This window comes from Stigmatopora argus, chromosome 1 (assembly GCF_051989625.1).
Source record: "Stigmatopora argus isolate UIUO_Sarg chromosome 1, RoL_Sarg_1.0, whole genome shotgun sequence".
Lineage (NCBI taxonomy): Eukaryota > Metazoa > Chordata > Actinopteri > Syngnathiformes > Syngnathidae > Stigmatopora > Stigmatopora argus.
The window spans coordinates 13132302-13151062 of record NC_135387.1 but is presented as its reverse complement, the minus strand read 5'-3'; the positions used below and the strand labels follow the sequence as shown (position 1 = coordinate 13151062).

At 38.6% G+C, this 18761-nt stretch overlaps 1 protein-coding gene across 15 annotated transcripts in view; it reads left to right on the top strand.

Annotated features, from left to right (window-relative positions):
• The window catches only part of camta1a (calmodulin binding transcription activator 1a), a 286785-nt gene that overhangs the window by 19269 nt on the left and 248755 nt on the right, over nucleotides 1–18761 (top strand). Inside the window, exon 1 of one of the 15 annotated variants that reach the window (XM_077597922.1) lies at nucleotides 10190–10253. The exons of 13 other annotated variants lie outside the window; for them this stretch is intronic. The gene's annotated coding sequence lies outside the window, so the exon portion shown is untranslated. Of the gene's footprint in view, nucleotides 1–10189; nucleotides 10254–18761 lie in introns of those variants that run through there. One more of the 15 variants, XM_077597926.1, reaches the window with a different exon arrangement.

The window sequence follows — 18761 nt, the reverse complement described above, 5'->3', positions numbered from 1 at the left end:
AGAAGAGAGCAGCTTGTCTCGCCTCCATTGGCCTGCTACACATTTAATGCCCGTGTTGTTAGGACTAAGCCAGTGCGTTTCGCACCACTGCCAGCAGCACAGTGCCTACTGCACATGCGAGGTGAAAGAGTGTAACAGATGACAAAAGACGGTGATCAGGGGCCTCAACAAATACAATTAAAGGTGGGATTGGATAAACCGGCGCGCCTGTCGGTAACACTTTAAGATAGGCACCACGGCGACCAACACGATTGGCTGCACAGCCGCCTGGTCATTCAGTCCTTATCTTTGTCTAACCCGTGCTTTGTCAGTGTTATCTGGGATGCTGCCCTTATGGTTTTGTCACAACAATTCTTCCATTTGAATACAATTACAGAGATGAGACACACGTGCTTAAATATGTCACATTAAACGACAATGGCGCCGTGTCTGTGTGCAGTAGCCAATAAAAGCCTCTCACCTCTTCTCCTCAGGCCGCGTCTCCTATAAAGCATCGGCTTTTATGGACATAGACAAATTAGGTTTTTGTGAGGTGTATGGCAGACCCAATACTTTGGCCCCTTTAGAAGAACCTGACCTCATTAAAACATAACATAAAATGCTTTTTGTCCATGGGAATTAATGTGACATGTTTAGAGAGACTATTCCAGTCATTACACGTACTAAACGTAACTCGTCTGTGTTGTTTTTGCACATGTTCATATTTATTTGCTCGACCCCAGCATCCTCCTATCCTTAGTCGAGTTCTGACTGCCCATGCACATTAATTAGTATCATTTCCACCAACTCCAGTGTTTGTGGAAATCTTCATTATTTTTTTCTGATACAGTTAGTGAAAGTTAAAGGTCATGCTGCTTATTTTTTTTTATGTGCGTGTTTCATTATTTTTCCTTTGGTACATTGCAATCTGTCTTATTTATTTATTTATTCTATTGCCAAAAACCTAAATAAATGATATCGATTGTATGGATCTCCTGCAGGGATCTTTTAATGTAAGTTTGTTTTTCCTTCATAGCATCTCTTTACTAAATGACTCAGTTGAGCCTTATGGCTAAATGCATGCCTGCACAATTTACTTCGGCGGTTCACAGAGCTCAGTTTGTCAGGAATAGCGTTTCATTTTGACAGCTACTTCGATTTCTTTCTTTAGCACAATCACCCAGCGTAATTGATGTATTCGCAAAGAGTCAAGTGATCATATAATTTGATTTGGCTGCAGAACCTCTCCATTGCGGTTTACTAAATATGTTTCATGCCCGACTTTTCACCTCATCACATGGTGGCATTTAAACGTTGCACATGGATGCTTGACTTCTTAGTAACTTCCCATGGGCTTGATAAGTTTGCTGATCAGATGTTGCACTGCTGACCGGTAATTTGTCACAAGCAAACTCCTGTCAGGTTGTTTTAGGTGTCCTGGATGCTGTCCTGCACGGCGTGTGTGTGTGTGTCCATTTTGTGGTAGGGGTCCGTCATATCTCCTGAAGGCGTAGATATTGTGTGACCTCCAAGGTAGCAGATACAGGTCACTTCACCCCTTGTGGGAAGCCTTTAAATTGAACTCAGCTTGTGTCTTCGATTTCTTACGCTCTTCTTTCTTTGCTCGTCCTTTACTCGGTCTCACTCTCTTTTACCATGTGTTCACTGAGCTGTAAAGCTATTCACGTATAGATGTTACGATTTCTTTCCTGTAAATTGCCTGGTCAGTTGCTTTCTGTGCGGAAGTATTTTGTGCCAATTCCATTTAATAAACTAGACCACATAATTTCTGTAGAATTTCACGTGAAGGCTAAATGTTATAGCAATATTCAACATATGGAAACTTTAGGAATTCAGAATATGTAATAGCTGTTGCAATTATTTGAACCAGTCAATAATTGTTTCAAAGGTGGTATGGAATATAAGATTTTTTTTTAAATGTGTGAACTTTCTCATGGAAAAATTTTGAAATTCTAAATCAGATGCGAAATATGAAAATATTTGTCAAATATTGGGCAGAATAATTTGAGATATTAACATGTTTGATTATAGGAAAGTATCTGTATGAATGTTGGCAACTTTCAAAGAATACAAGAAAACGTCGGAAGTTGAATCATAGTCGGCCATACGAGAAAGACATATGTTTGCCTTCAAATACAGAGCAACCCAAACGTATATGTTTATATATGTGTGTATGTATATATGTATGTGTGTATATATGTATATATATGTGTATGTATATATGTATGTGTATATATATATACACATATATCTATACATATATATCTATACATGTATATATCTATACATGCATACATCTATACATATATACATGTATACATATATACATATATGTATATATATATGTATATATGTATATATGTATGTATATATGTATGTAAATATATATGTGTGTATATATATATATATATATATACACATACATACATACACATATATATGCATATTCACAGGAACATTTACTTGTCTCAATTCCTCAAATATGATCATACAGATTTTGCAAGCATCACACAAAACACAACCAAAGCAACTGAATTTCTGTAACACGAGTTGACAAAACATTGTAAGAGATTGCAAACAAAATTAATGCGAGCTTTGCTCTTGTCACTTGTACCCTGCTGGAATACAAAAACATTGGTTTAACATCCTGTCGGAAGTGTCAGGAGATTGCAGCTTACAAGAAAGCCACTACTAAGCTATATTACTTCATTTTGAATTATGCATGTTACTCTAGATAGCATATTGCTCAACAGAAGTGCTATATTGTTCAACTAGTCTACTTCATGGTTGGCAACCCTAATCAAGGTTTTTGAATCGACATCACAACTGTATAAATGACTCAATCTGAGAAATGGACGGAGACAAAAATCTGGTTTTCCTTCTAAAACATGTAGTATTTTTGTCTATGAATTGTTCATGCTATTTTATCCTCGACATATAGTCACGAACACCAGTCCATAGTCTTGATGGAGTTCATTCATCTGACTGAGCTTTCTCTCGGGTGAACTCCTAGTGGTAATATCCAATAACTCTCAGCCGAGTTCATATCGGGAAGACTTGCCCTTTCAGTTTTATTTTGGGATGTTTTAAAAACCCTTCGTGTAGCTTGGCTTTTGTTCAGCTCTGTTAGTTCTCCCATTTTGTGTTTTGCCAACAAAAGTTGGAGCCAGCAAAAGGACATCGTGTATCTTCTTTTTTTTCGCCGAGGCAATGAAAGCAAGCAGAATGGCTCCTTCCATCATGGCTGTTGGAGTGTCAGAGACTTAGAGGATGTTCGTGTTGTGTTGATATTAGATTGAGGACTCTTCTCTCCTGCAGGAAATCCCTTGGTAGTTCTCCAAAGACCAAATGTATCAGTTGTTGTAGTTCATTCAACCCCGTTGATTTTCTTTACTCACTGCCTTTGGTTTGTCGCACTTTATCTATGGACTCTCCTTTCCTGACGTCTACTCTGCTCATCTCTGATCACCAAAGGTCCTTGAGAATGATAAGCTAGCAACAACGGATGGCCAGGATTTTCTGTTGGCCTTGTTGGACAAAAGCCAATCATGCTTTTTTCAATTTGATGGAAATATATATTTGATATACCATTTTTTATATATATATATATATATATATATATATATATATATATATATATATACATATATATATATATATATATATATATATATATATATATATATATATATATATATATACATATACATATATATATATATATATATATATATACATATATATATATATATATATATATATATATATATATATATATATATATATATAAGAAAGATGTCAGATCCCCCCCACCACCACCACAGCGACCTCTGCCAGTTTCATCTGCTCACTCTTCTGTTCCATTAGGATTGCAATATTTCCTTTGATAATATGTCCTTGAGCCCTTTAGTTCCAGTGTCTGAAGGCACTTTTCTCCTGCAGATGTTTACACATCAATGAACCTGGCTGTGTTGGAAAAATAAAGCTGACAAGGACATAATGATTCGTCCCCAAAGGTTCAAGATTCAGGACTGAGCAAGTTCTTCAAAACCTTTTGAGCTCCCTTCCAGTCACACAACAAGGACATTCTCTGTGGATTTTCTTCTAACAGTTTTTTAAAGTAAAAAGAAACAGGGTTGACTCTGTGCTCTTGTGCTGTTTTCCCTGGTTACCTACATGTCTAAAACATAGCTTTGCTGCAGCAAATCTTGCCCATGTTTAGTGTTCCCAATAAAAGTTGAGCTCAAAACCGTTTTTAGTGAAGAATGAATTATACTGAGCACACACTGAAAGCAGAGTAGGGAGTTTATTGGATTGCTCTCAGCTCTCCTTGTTGATTATATTCTGCACTAGTGCATTTTCTGGCTTGCAAGAGACATCTGTCCAGCATATTTGAAAACCTTTTTGGCAGATGATGTTCTTGGATGTAGAATGTATACAAAGGTTTGACGTTGTCACCTAACTGTGTAATTGCTAAATATTCATTATTTCTGTGACCCTTTGTGGGTTTTGGCTTGTCATGATTTAACTTGTAATTGGCTGGTGACCACTCCATAATGCACAGTACCTCTCACCCAAAATCAGCTGGCATTATTTCCAGCTTTCCGCTGACCCTCAACTGGCAAAGCTGTAATGAAAATGGCCCACGAAGGGAAAACAAAATCTGGTGTGTGCTGTGCAGACTGCATGAAAATGCTCGAGTTAGGCTACTTTTCTGTACATCATAAATGCACCTTTTGTGACTAGAAAGGCAGTTTTTGTCTTTAGTATATTTGTGGTGCCAACAGTGAAGCTGCTTCAAGAGTCTGTCATTTTAAGATAAGTGGACTAGACCTGTTGCTCTTATTTTGAGGTGTGTCAGAAAATCTCCAGGACTAGTCCCATAAGATACATATTGAAACCCAAAGTTAGTGTCCCCCATTCAGTCTTGGCTAAATGATCAAGAAACATGCCTACAAAATGATCTCAGTGTACGAGGTTATGTCATCACTGTGGCAGGGCGGGGGGCTGCTTCCAAACCAAAACCAGACAATTTCATCATGCCGGGACAGCATCCTCATATAGCCGACCTGTCTTTGGGAATTTCTTTTTACCTTTTTAAAATAGATATGTTGCGACACCAGTCTCAGAGATTTTCTTATTTTGCCTACCTTGCATTGTTGCACGAGAAAATAGATTGTCGTTTGACTCACTTTTCTGTATACAGACAAGGTTTGGCATAGACTTTTTGGTGACTGTTTACCTCGGACTTTTGCCTAAGACGTTAAGGCGTCAGCAATGCTGTAATAACCTGTCCTCCTATCCTCTCTCCTCCACTCAGCCTGTCCTTTAGCAGAACCTTGAAGCACCATTGAAATTCCTCTCTGCCTTTTGAAATCTCGCTTGATGAGGCAATGCAGACCCACACTGGCTTTTCTATTCTCCCACTGCAGGATATTTTTCAAAGTCATGTTTATATACTATAAGTAGAAAGGATAGAACATGCTTTGATGGTATCTAACAGCAAAAATGCTTAGAAATCTCCTTTGACTCACTGTATGATGTGATTTGTTTCTCTCAGGAGTGCCTCATTCATTGTAACCCTTGGGTTATATAATGTGTAACCAATCATGTATTAATGCAAACATTTATTCATAGAGATTACAAGAGCTTACAAACAGTTCACAAATACATTTTCTTTATCATCATATTTATATTGAGAAACTGTGCCCTCAATCAGCCATCCAAGGAGTGATTAATGTGCATGATTTTGTACGGTGGTTCCAGTCTGGCAACGTAATCTCATTTTTCGCCTGTTGGTTTGCTGTTATGTCGAAAGATAATTGGGCTTTACTTTAAAGTTAGTAGCCCACATCTTTTATTAAAATGAGTTTGATGTGCATGTCACTAATTCTTTCAGTCGTTTTATTTTCATGACGTTTACCAAAGTCCTTTGACCATGCTCTGAGAAGCGTCCTCAAGTGAGGCTGCACTGCATTTTGAATAAGAGGCTACAGAATGTTTCAAGCTTTTATCCCTCAAGGTTTTTGTGATAAGCCTTCACATATCTTTCTTTTTTGTTGACATCTCCCTTTTCTTTGTATCCACTCACAGATTTGACCTTTAGCAAAGCCATTTTCAATATTGAGTTTCCACGTATCATGTATAATATGTGGATTGATCAAAAGAGGAAACGATATGTTCCAGTAAGACTTTGCACAGGGCGAGTGTGTAGGGGTGTGTGTGCATGTGCGTGTCTTCAACAGTGTCTCCATTGCCATTCATGTAGTGTTGGGGTTAGGTCAATATTATATTAGCACTGCCATTGCATTTTCCACAGCCCCATGAATAATGTAAACGTTAGCTATGCCTACATATAAACACTGGCCATTATCAGCCCATATCCTTCGTAAACGCAAGAATGTTCATAGTTTCTCCACCCAGATTTGATTAACCTTATTTTATGTGGTCTGGCTAAGTCGGTGGCCTGAAGTTGTTGCCACAAGAGATAGAGCCCTTTCACTGCAGAAAGAGACCTTCCTGTGACCTTGTTGGAGACAATCAATGGCCGTTATCTCCCCCAATGCATAATATATCCCACGGTAGGTGGTCCACACATCCCTGTAATGTATTGACCTGCGCCGCTAACATTTATCAACCGGACTAGCTGGCTAAATAATTTAGCTTTTGAGTTCAGACTGTACTTAGTCAGCGGCGCCCAGACAAAGTTAGCCCGTTTCAAAGTTAGATTGATGTGTTCCAAAGAAACAAAAAGCACAATGCATGATACAACTTTCTTAATGCTTTGTTGCATAGTTCGCACACTTTGCTCCAAAAATTCAATTTGGCAATCCTTTTCTTTGGAACAGCCAAATTCAAAACTGGCTGAGTTTCACAGTTAACACGTGCAGACACTGCTTGTAATCTCCGACAACAATTACAGTAAATTCAGAATCGATAGGCACAATATATCCTACGCCAGTCCTTCATATATTACACTTGTTTCTGCAGCTCTACATTTCTTATTTTCTTACTCAGTTATTTACTCTGAAATTGCCACGGGGTACGGACTTATCAGCCCTTGAATCAACTCAACAGCCTTAATCGTTGTTGTCGGCAGATAACATTTGCTTTCATTTACACGAGCAAGCTATAGATTGTTTTTGTTGAAACTGTTAGTGTCAGGTAAAATACAGACAGCTCACTTAATTCTCACATCGGAGTAATTGAATGGAAAAATACACACATTCATCTGAAATGCCGAGTAGTTTATTAGAGATTTTTTTATTGTTTAGGTTTTGAAGCTCAAAGGCTATTAATTTGTAAGCCTCCCAGAAAGGAAAAAACATCATTATACAAGCCTTCAAAAAGATCACATTTCTGAACAACAAGGCAATTTTGAATTCGTTGAAGAAAGGAGAGCAGTAAATTAATATTGGATTTTATATTTGTCCACACTATTCAATCGTCACTGTTTAAATCGTACCTTTAGGATATTTAATAAGAAATTGATGTCGTAGATGACTTTCAGTACAGCTACAGCACATTACCATACACAGGATGAATACTAAGCAAGACAAAAGGAATCAGACTCAGACTGCCTTTGAACTCAAGCCTCCTTAGAACCAAATCACATTGCTAAAGGAAATGAATGATGACCTGATCAAAGCAATGTATTATTAATAATCTTGTTGTTGGTGATGCAAAGTCACTGTGTAATTAGGAATTTATTCGTTCATCCAAATCTTACGCGCTTGTTGGTGTTACTGTTAATATGCTGTACTTTCTGTTGGCCTTGGTTCTGTGAGCAATGTTTCTTAAAAAAAACCTTGACTTATAAAAATGATCTTCAGTTGGTTGAATGGAATATTTGTGATTTGCATTTGTTTGCTAAATGGCTAACTTTCAAAGGTTATGCTTGCCAAGAAGTTTTAATACAAATGCTCCAAGTATTAAATTATGCCTTGAAACTTGAATTTTGGAAAACAACTTAAAATGCTCCATCATTGGAAATTATCATCGTTTAACATAATGTGCAGTTTTGAAGACTTTTATATTGAATTAAGGGATAAAAATCCGCCATCTGATCTAAACAACAGCTGGATGAGGTGATGCATGTGTACATAATATGCATAGTGCAATTAATGGTATATTGATTGAACAGTCACATAAATAAAAGTAAATGCTCAAATGTGCGTGGACACGTTATATCATAATTCATTCTGTCTGGAATAAATGATTATCAGTACTTTTATCACTGTAAAAAGAGCCTCGGAACTACAAACCTTTTTTTTTTTCCAGACGAGATAATTTTGTAGGAATACTATGCTTTTCGAATGATATGATAGGAGAATAATCCAATTAATTGCAGTTTTGTTACAACTCACAATGCTCATTAAAGATCATCACGTATGTGAAATTAAGCAAAACAATTTTAAAAAAGTGAAATTATTTGTGACTGTATTCTTGATATATAAAATGGGGGTGGGGGGAAACCAAACCTTTATCTTTTTCTTTTTAGGGGACATACAAATCTACAATTTTGGCTTTTTATATATATCCTCTTATTTAAAATTATTTTTGCACGACAACACGCTTGTTTCATAACATAAAAAATGTTAAATGAACTTGGATTAATCTAACCTTACACTAAACCTAATTCTAATTTTGTATTAAAGTTTGATACCTTTATTTGGCTCTATTTGCCCTGCCTCCACCCTGACTTTCACTATCGATGGGCTGTTTGCCTTTGTATTCCCTTCAAAATATTCCGAAAATGATGCACACAAATGCCCTCACAATAGGATAATGCACGACCACTTGCCAACGAGAAGTAATATATACTCCTCGTATTAGTGATCACTCCGCCATTCGCGCTGAGTGACGGGAAACAAAACACTGGAAAAAAAATGCAACACTCCGCCCAGTGCTCGTAGATATCTGTTAAACATGAAAGAGATGCGGCAAAAAAGACGCGCTAAAATCATAAACAACCTCTCATGTCTTGGCCACCTGGCTTTCTCGTATCTCGAAATTTGTCTCGTATCTCGAGATAATTATTTGCTCGAAATTTTACTCGTATCTCTAATTGCTCGTATGTCGAGGTACCACTGTAGAAAGGATCCGAAAGCTTATTTAATTTGACTTTCAATGGCATGCAAAGGAAATTATGATCATTCGAAGATGCACAATCAATGAAAAATTATGCTGCTTTACTCATAATTCATTATAAAAAAAGTCCAATATTTCCAAAATTCCTCCATTGTGAGCATAACAGGACAAAGCTAGAGACATGCATACTTTCTGTAACTTGACAACTTTGTAACTTGAAAGTGTTTTTAAATTCTGTTAAAATTATTTGAAATTTTTTTGGCAGCTGTATTGATTGCTACAAACTGTAAAGAACCACATGTTGCTTCAAGAAATATTCTTGGTTTGGAACTTTATAAAATGTAATGGATAATACTGATTTTTACCATATCTACGTTGAGATTTCCCCTCATAATCGACAAGCCAAGATTCACCCCGTAAACTTCAACCCAAAGCTATGTTAACCCGATAGCTTTAGCGATGCCATATCTTTGTCTACAGGCACCTGTTTCTCACAGTGGTTTACAAAGCTGAATTTCACCAGAGGGTTTTACGAGGCCCTCCCGTTGAAAAACGCTCTTGACGAGGAAATGGTTGGATTCTAGAGGACGAATAGAAACATCCACGGAATAGAAAAACTTAATTGAAATGTGGCTCCCAGAAAATCAGTAAGGAATGGTCCATGTTTCTCAAGATTACCTCCCCCCCGTAAAAGTCAATGATTACATGTTGCTGGAAGTCTGTAATATGGCCGAAAAGCAAAAAAATAACCTGACCAAAAAAATAACGCTTGCATTTGCATTTGTACAAAGAAACTCTGACATTCAATTGCAGATTGTCGCGGTCGAATGCAAAGCAAGGCATGAAAGCTGGATGTACATTGTCACTGCATAATGAACTACATTCAGCTCTTTCTAGCAGACCCCTAAACCTGTTAGCACTACATGCTCTCTGATGCCAGTATGCTGACATGATGGCTTTTCCAGTGAGTGAGCAGGCCTGCCAATAGTGTCTGCATCAGAATAGGCTGCCGGTGTAGAAAGCAGAGGGGGGAGACTCTCTGCAATGCTATAAATACCCCTGTCAGGCTTATATCAAATCAGTCCTGCACACTAAAAGGCCAGCATTAGTGTTCAGTGTATTTTTCACGTGCGCGTCTTTAGAGGTCCACAAACACCGTAAAGGTCAGTGTCACGCTCAATAGCACATTCACATGAGTGGCTTTGTGCAATGATGTTGATTGAGATGGGTGTCATAGATTAAAAAATAAATAAAAAATAAGTATCATTAGAATTAATTATCCAAGGTTGCTATAAGATACTGCTATGAAATGACTTCGTCCAACTGCTCTTGTGTTCATTCTGCTCAGCAAATTTCTACCACAAATGAAGAAATACTTCTAAAAAGTACACAATAAACTGACATTTACTCTCTTGAATGATTCATTCTTCCATTTTCCCTTGCCCATGGGTAAACATACTCAATACTTTCTGACTGAGTACTTAGTGTTGCTATTGTTATGCTCTGATTTGTGTCCTAGCTGTCGAAAAATGTCTAACTAGCTGCTCCAGTATCAGGGAACCCCTTATTTAAAAGGCAAACACTCCTTGCCTGAAGCCTGCTCATAGCAGCCTGCGCCGATCATAATGAAGTTTCCTGGGAACGGATGATAATCCTGACACTGCATCCTCCTAAATCAGTGAGCCATGCAGCCTAGATATGGATGTGTCGCTGGCAGATTGGGAGCTAGATTTCCCATCTCACACCCCCTGTGGTTGCTGGAGCCTTGCAAATGCAGCTACAGTATGTAAAAGAATAAGGCTGTGGGAGTGAAACATCTACGGATAACCTTCACAAAAGACATGGACCAGTGCCTTTACATAAAGGTTCAGGTTAAGAGCCGTGCAAACCTTCCCCGTGAGAAAGGCTAAAATTTTAGGCATAGCACTGGGAATCATTTGAAGTGGTTGCTCAACAATTTGATTGGGTATAAAAAAGGACTGTAGCTAAAGTGACACATAGTCCTTGGTATTTTTGCTTTGATTTACGGTCTAATATTTGAGATACAAGCACAATACGGTGAGAGTGTGCTGAAATTACTACCAGTTTGCCCGATCAACAACAGTTCTTCATAAAAGTGGCTTCAAGCAATTTATGGTTTCTATATGGTTTTAGATGGTCTTTAGAGACAGTTATTCAATATGCAACAAAACAATTAGACCACACGAGCACAATTAAATTAGCTAACTGTTATGCATCTTGAAATAAGAATTGCTTTCACATCCCCCATCAGATTGCATTCATCATGATATTGGCATCATTTCATTTTATGATAGTTATCAATCTGTTCACCTTCAGTGGTGCTGTACTGTAATATAAACACTGGATCAAATGCTGGCCAGATGTGTGTTGCCTGAAGGTCAGGGATGGGTAATGCCCATCTGCCTTTCACTCTTTTCTTCCATCAAACTGTTGATGGTGTTAGTTGGAATGTGGTAAATAGAAGCAGAGTGAAATAGAGGTTGGAATAGAGATGAGGTTTTTGGGTGTCATTGTTAAGCTGAGCCGCGGGCTCGTCCCGAAGGACATTTCAACTTTAAGCCCAAACCAAGCTCAGAATGAGGAGCCAGCGTTAATCCACCATCCTCCGGCAGGTATTACACAAAGGCTAAACATATACATAGGGAGGCTGGCCATGAGAGAAAGTTGGATAATTAAAATCTACATTGTATGGGAAGTTATACCCTTGGGATGAGTCTGTTTAGCTGTCTGGTGTATTGTATAAATGTTATCAGGGTCATACAAATGGTGATCTATTTTGGAATAACCATTTTAACATTGTTTAATGCTAAACTTGAGATCATTTTTTTATACATTGCATTCAAGGTTTAAATAACTATCAACCACCTGCTCTAATACCATTTGGAGATGTTTTAATTTGTGTTAGAAAACAACCTGTGGTTAGTTAGTGGTTAGCTCGTTGGCCTCACAGTTCTGGATTCAATCACAGGTCGGTCCCTAGTGAGTGGGTTTTTTCCAGGTACTCTGGTTTCTTCCCACATCCCAAAAACATGCATGGTAAGAACACTCTAAATTGCCGCTAGGTCTGAGTGAAAGCAAGAATGGTTGCTCGACTCCTTGTCTTTGATTGACGGGTGTCCCCCGCCTGGTTCCCGTAGTTGGCTGGGATAGGCTCTAGCATCCCCCGCGACCCTTGTGAGGATAAACAGTACAGAAAATGAATGAATTGAAACCTTTTAGAATAAAATATTTTTAAGACCAAATGGTTCACCCAATAGCAGTTATCTTTGGGACGAGGGGCAATATTTGCTCTTTTGTGCCAAAGGACAGCATGTCGAGAACAGAATATTTTTTTGCTTGGATTTTAAGAATAGATAGAGGTGATATGCTATTTAATGGGCTTTATTCAAAGCTTCAATGGAACTGCATCTTTATTTATGTTTTGTGTCTATAACTATAAAACAAAAAGTACAAAATTGCAAAGCATATCAATCCAGATAATTAGCGTTGCGTAGATTGAAAATGCCAATAGTAGGAGCTCATACTGACCCAGAGAAATTTTCCATTGTGATCATTTTTATTTGCAGTAACTTGAATCATTCTTGACATGCCAAGGTGTCTTTGTCTTTGACTGTCCTGATCCTCCTTCGCTTAAAAAAGAGCCAAAGTCAGATTGGATCCAGAAAGGAGGATTTTAAACAGAAAGATTAGGGAGCAGATATGCCTTAATCATCATTTGTTCTTGATTAGAAAATCAATGGCCTTTGATGCCAGAGTGCATGTCTGCCTTTGGAGTTAAGAGTGTGACAATGACAATGTAGACTGGAAAATTGGCCTTTTAAGCAGCTGCTGTCCCTTTGTTGTTTGTAGCCGTGTTCTTAAATGCAGTGAAAAGTGTCTTGTATCACAGAAAGGCTGCTTGTCAAAACCTGACTTTTTCGTGGGTTTTCTTAATAAAACTTTCTAAAAAAAATCCTTTGTAAATTTTGAGGGCTCAGGGAACTTATTTTGTGGAACCGACTTTGCCTTTACTTCCTTGATTTATGGAACAGATGAGAAATCAAGTTGTCACTCAATTCTCTGTGGCAGATTTTTTGATTGCCGATTGTCAGAGAATCTGTGAAGTCTTCCCTGGGTTACCTCTCCTAATCTTTAAACACAGCATATTGCAAATTATAGCGGATGGGTTAGGGTTGGGGGTGATCTTCCCCTGTTACGTTTTTCAAATATTTTACAAAAACTGAAAGTTCTAAACATGGCTCAGCATCTTTTTTAGTCTTATTATATTTGCCTTTGGGGCATGCTGTGTTGTATTTGTTGTCGTATTTTCACCATCACTGCACATTTAGCATAGCTTATCAACACCAGCTTCGTTTGCAGGAGCTTGTGGGAAGGTGGATCATGCCTATATGGCATTAAGTGTTTTGGGATATGATGTTGATATACGGGCGGCCCGGTGAAAGAGTGGTTAGCGCTTCGGCCCCATAGTTCTGAGATCGGGAGGTCGATCCTTGGTTCGGACCTTCTTGTGAATATTTTGTTGTAAGGTGGACCCTCATAATACAAGCGAGATAGGTGTTGGTGTGAGATGCTCGTATGCCACTTAGTGGAACACTGAGGTAATTGGACAAGGCAAGTGAGAGCGAGGCTTTTGCGGATTTCCCTTGCACTGTGAAAATTTGCTTGTATAATGACATTCATTTTCTCTCGTGATGATGCTCGAATCATGAAAAACTCTAAAGGTGAGGTGCTCGTATCTTGAGGGTCCGCTGTTTTTTTATAGTCTTCTTTAGGTAAAGCTGCAAGTTTTGTTTTGTTCTCCCATTTTTGTCTGTAAAAATAGCTTTTGCGTGTTTTTTGCACTTTCAAAACATTAACCAAAAATACTGGCAACTGTGGGACTGGTAATCTAATGCAGTGGGTTCCCAGCTGTTTTCACCCTGGGACCTACATTTTGGTATTGTTGCTAAGTCACAAAATGCTTTTTATGGACATAATGGATTTTCTTTTTAACATATTCTTTGAAATCCTCTCTATTATATTTTTTTTACTTCACCTGCACATGATTATACGCATACAAAAAATAAAAATCTTATAACCTAATTCTACATGCTGCATAGTGAACCACACCCAGAAAGGAGAAGTAAGAAAATATTAAGAATTTTAAAACCCTGACCCTGCCAACCCCCCTTGTGTTTCTTTATGTCTCCTCTACTTCTGTAAATTCTGTAGGAGTTTGCCCTTGACTTGCTTGGGGTGATTTTGCACTGAATAAAAGCATCATTTTCAGGGAATTATGTAGCCATAACAACCGTCTTAGGTACTCGTGCATTGTGTCAGCTGCGGTTGTTGAGCGTGAAGTAGCAGCTTATTCTGCCATGGGAATTGCCACATCAATCAAACAGTTGTGATGGGTCTTACATTTTCCCACCCATGAGCACCCAGTTTCCTGTTATTCCTTCCAGATTAGATTAGTGATTGAGCACTGACAAACAGCGGACCACCTTCGCATGAGCTACTGTAGTACCTTGACTGATTAAAGTCACTTCAGCATTTCTCAGTTTAATGTCAGGCAATAAAATATTTGTCGAGCGTTTGACAGACGCTACTTCCCTTACATTCCAGTGCCATGAATGCCATGAGACTTTATCACTTTATATATTTTTCTTTTGTATGTAAGTCAAAAGTTGCCCTCAATAAATGTTAGACTTGTGATATAAGGGGAATTCAAGAGATTTTGTGCTTTGACCAGTGTAGTTAAGAAACTTATAAATATCTGTGCTCCAACGTAATTTCTATATATTCCAGCCAGTCTTTGCATTTTCAAGTATTCACTTGCACAAATTTCCGCTTAATGTAGTAGGTCACTAGTGAGTCATGTTCAATCCCACTTCATTTCACTTATAACAGCGTCATTTTGTGTTCATCATGCAAATAACACATCAACATTCCGCGATGACGATTATCTTCTACTATACACTAGACATATATTTGTGTACCTTCGCCGAGATTTAATGGTGAGAATATTATATAACTCATCACAATTGTGTTACAAATTGTTATTAAAAACTTCGACAAACAGTTGAACACAATGAAGCATTGACGAATCTGCAGAGATAGGTAATACGGCATTTGAGACATACCTCGCATGTGGAATGGCATAGATAATAGAACTGTCCTTCACATTGTCCTTTGTCTATGTTCTCGAATGTCGAGTAATATCTTGGTTTTTAAAAACAAGCAAGAAAGAGCGGCAAAACCGCCATGAGTTTAAGTACACTGTCTGTGGACATGGGCCGCAAATATGATGTAAGAACATATTTTGTCATTGACCAGGGACATTTCTACCTGTAAAATAACTGAAACTCTCGCCATGATAAAGTTGCTGAATCTACAAATCTTGACTTTGGTCAGAGATTTTGAAATCCCTGTTTTTATTGCCCCAAATGTATGTTTGGAAATGGTTGATTGGCAAAACCCCAGACAACGTTTTTCTTTTTGCAATATACCCTCCCACCTGTGGAGAAGCCACTCACATCTTTGATGATTATAGTTGGAAAGCAAGGCAAAGCAAAGCAGCTCACATGAAATGTGAGATATCAAGCTCTTGATTGTTGACGGACTGCATTTTTTAATTACTAATCATGACTGAATCTTTACCGACGCTGTTGTTGGTTTATTTGTCCCCACAGTATGACATATTTTTAAAAAAAATCATCCAGGTAATATTTATCAACAAAGCCCATTTTTGATGGTCGGTTAGTTAGTCCATTTTCTATTCCTGTTTTTTTTTACCTTGTGGCTGTCTTCTCTAATCCATGATGCAAACTGTGCTCACAGCGTGGCAGTGTGTTCCACTCAGGCAGCCCCGCTGTGTAAAGGTAATGATTGCAGGTGTGTGTAGAAACTACTTGTTGGCATGACAAGATGAGCACAATGGTTTCACAATCAAAGTATTTTTCAACAGATTCTGTGCGGTGTGTCTTTTGCTTCTTCGATGTCCTTCATATGTTTGCACACAATGAGCTGGCCGGTTGTGTTTGACATTGTTCTTCTAAAGATGACATTACAACTCTTGTCCTTGAATTCAATGCCATTTGCATCTTTCTGGGCCTTTTGTGACGCACCTCTTTCCCGGCAGTGATCTCCGACCAGAGAAAAGGCCGTCGTTGTCAAAACAAGGGCCTTGTCTTGCTCTGACGTGATGTTTCTATCGCTTCTCACGCCTGTTGCTCCCAGGGCCAAAAACAATGCGCTGTAAATTGCTCTATGGCCTCTTCAGGTTAATGTGCTGCCCGTGAACGTGATGTGATTGGGTATCGATTCACAGCACACCGCTAAAATTGCCTGCTTCATAGCCCAACTGTGATAGCTTCAGTACACGACGGGCAGAGTGTGGCGGCACGGCCACACGTCTGCCGAAGGATACATCGGCTTTCTGTCCTCTGATCCCCGGCCTTGGTTTCCCTTAAGAAAGCAAAGGATTACAGATTAAAAGAGCAAAGCCTCCCCCCTGCAGAGTTGTGTGATCACACCATGCAATACATATAGCAAACTAACAATCAAAATGCTCAATTGCACATTTTGCATTCATTTTAAAATATCATTCATGTAAACATCCCCAAGCATATTTGCACAATTTTATAATCTGTTCAAAATTGGCAAAACTGACCCAGGATGTGCTGCTGCACGTGTATATATGTCTAAATAACTGTGAATAAAAGCAGAATCTTGGTTTAAGATGAATAATTACATGGCAAAAATTGCTTGACAGTTAATCCCCTCCGACACGATAAGCAAACATGTCACACTGCATCTTGGTGGACGCGACACCCAGCTAAATTTGAAGGCTTCACAGCTGCCTTTCATTTGAAACTTGTTTACATGAATTTCATTTGCAGGAACACACATACACAAATATTTACATATATAGTGGAGCCTTGAGATGCGAGTGAACTAATTTTTGAGTTTATTGAGAGCTTAGCCAATGTTTGGCTTCTCCTTTGCTTTGAACTGAGAGCGCAAACTTTATACCTAAAACAAAAGAAAAAAACAATAACGAGTTGGATATTTAAGACAAAGAAAATCGATTTTTGAGTTGGATAATATATATAAGGGAAAACAAAAATACCATATTAACATTTTGATTTGATTATAGTCCGGTAGGATTAGCAAGGAGCAAGTCACAGCATGTATGTGGTCAAAGGTCAACAGAAAAATTAAAGCAGAACTAAGTATTGCTTGGATGTTATGCCTGACTTATTCTGCCAGTTGGCCAATGCAGTGCTCTAGTGGTATGTCTCTGACTTTGTAGTGGCTGGCTTGATTTGGCAGATCACTGAAATTATCTACGTCTATGTCGACACAATGCAGAGTACTACACGTTTGCGGGCATCTCAGTATTGCTACACAACATTTTCGATGTTCCGTCAATATGTTGTCTCGTACAATATGTAAGAGCAGTTCAAAGTGCAGAAAAGATTGGGGACTGTTGTGTTATTAAATGTTTCAAGACAGTATGGCGCTACAAATGGTATGCCCAGGACAGTTTACTGAAGGCCCTTTACTATGTCAAGCAAAGACACCATAATAGTGGTGGCTGGTGTAGTAATGATTCATCTCTCATCTCATCTCATTTTCTGAACCCCTTTATCCTCATTAGGGTCACAGGGGGTGCTGGAGCCTATCCCAGCTGTCTCCGGGCCAGAATCGGTGGCCAGCCGATCGCAGGGCACAAGTAGACGGGCAACCATGCACACTCACACCCATACCTAGGGGAAATTTAGAGTGTCCAATCAGTCTACCGTGCATATTTTTGGACTGTGGAAGGAAACCGGAGTACCCGGAGGAAACCCACGCAGCCCCGGGGAGAACATGCAAACTCCACACAGGTGGACCGACCTGGATGGCGGCATGCAAAACGGCTGGTGTAGATTAGTCCATTTTTTACATTTGGTCACGAATACACTTTATTTCCTCTATAAAGGGGTAGATCAGAGAGATTTTTAACCTTAGCAAATTACAATACGTTATGTAAAATAACACATTATTGTCATACTTTTTTGGGATCAGGGGTAGCAGCGTTTGTTTACACTGAAAAACAAAGTATGATTTAGGGAAGAGGTAGGTCACGCTACTTGATGTATGAGTGTTTTGCTTCATAGGTGAAAAGAGTGATGAATGGATGAAGTCCACAGTCAACACATAACGGTACCCCAGTGTACTATAGCAGTGGGGAAAGAGGAAGTTGTATACTTGAGAGAATAAAAGTCAGCCTCTTCAATCAGCAGTGGCCAAAAGATTTCCTGAAATATATCCTTGTGGTTCTTTTGTAATAAGCCACAGGCTGTGGGCAGGGGTGTGGTGAAATATGAGTTTTGCGTGGGGCTGTGTTTGTGTGTGTGTGTGTGTGTGTGTGTGTTTCTTGATAGATAAAATCTTTTTATTTGCCCTTTTGTTTTGTGGGGTTGTAATTAAACAAGACTCAGTTAATACACAGGTCTTTGAAATACACCAATGAAGCTGAATACAAATGTTGCTTTATTTGTGATCAGCGATGGGATACAGGTTGTACTGGGATGTTCATGTTCATACACTACAAGATGGGTTCAATATCACTTTTCTTTCAAATTACATGTTTCTATGTATTCATTCTCCCACCAAGGCTGACC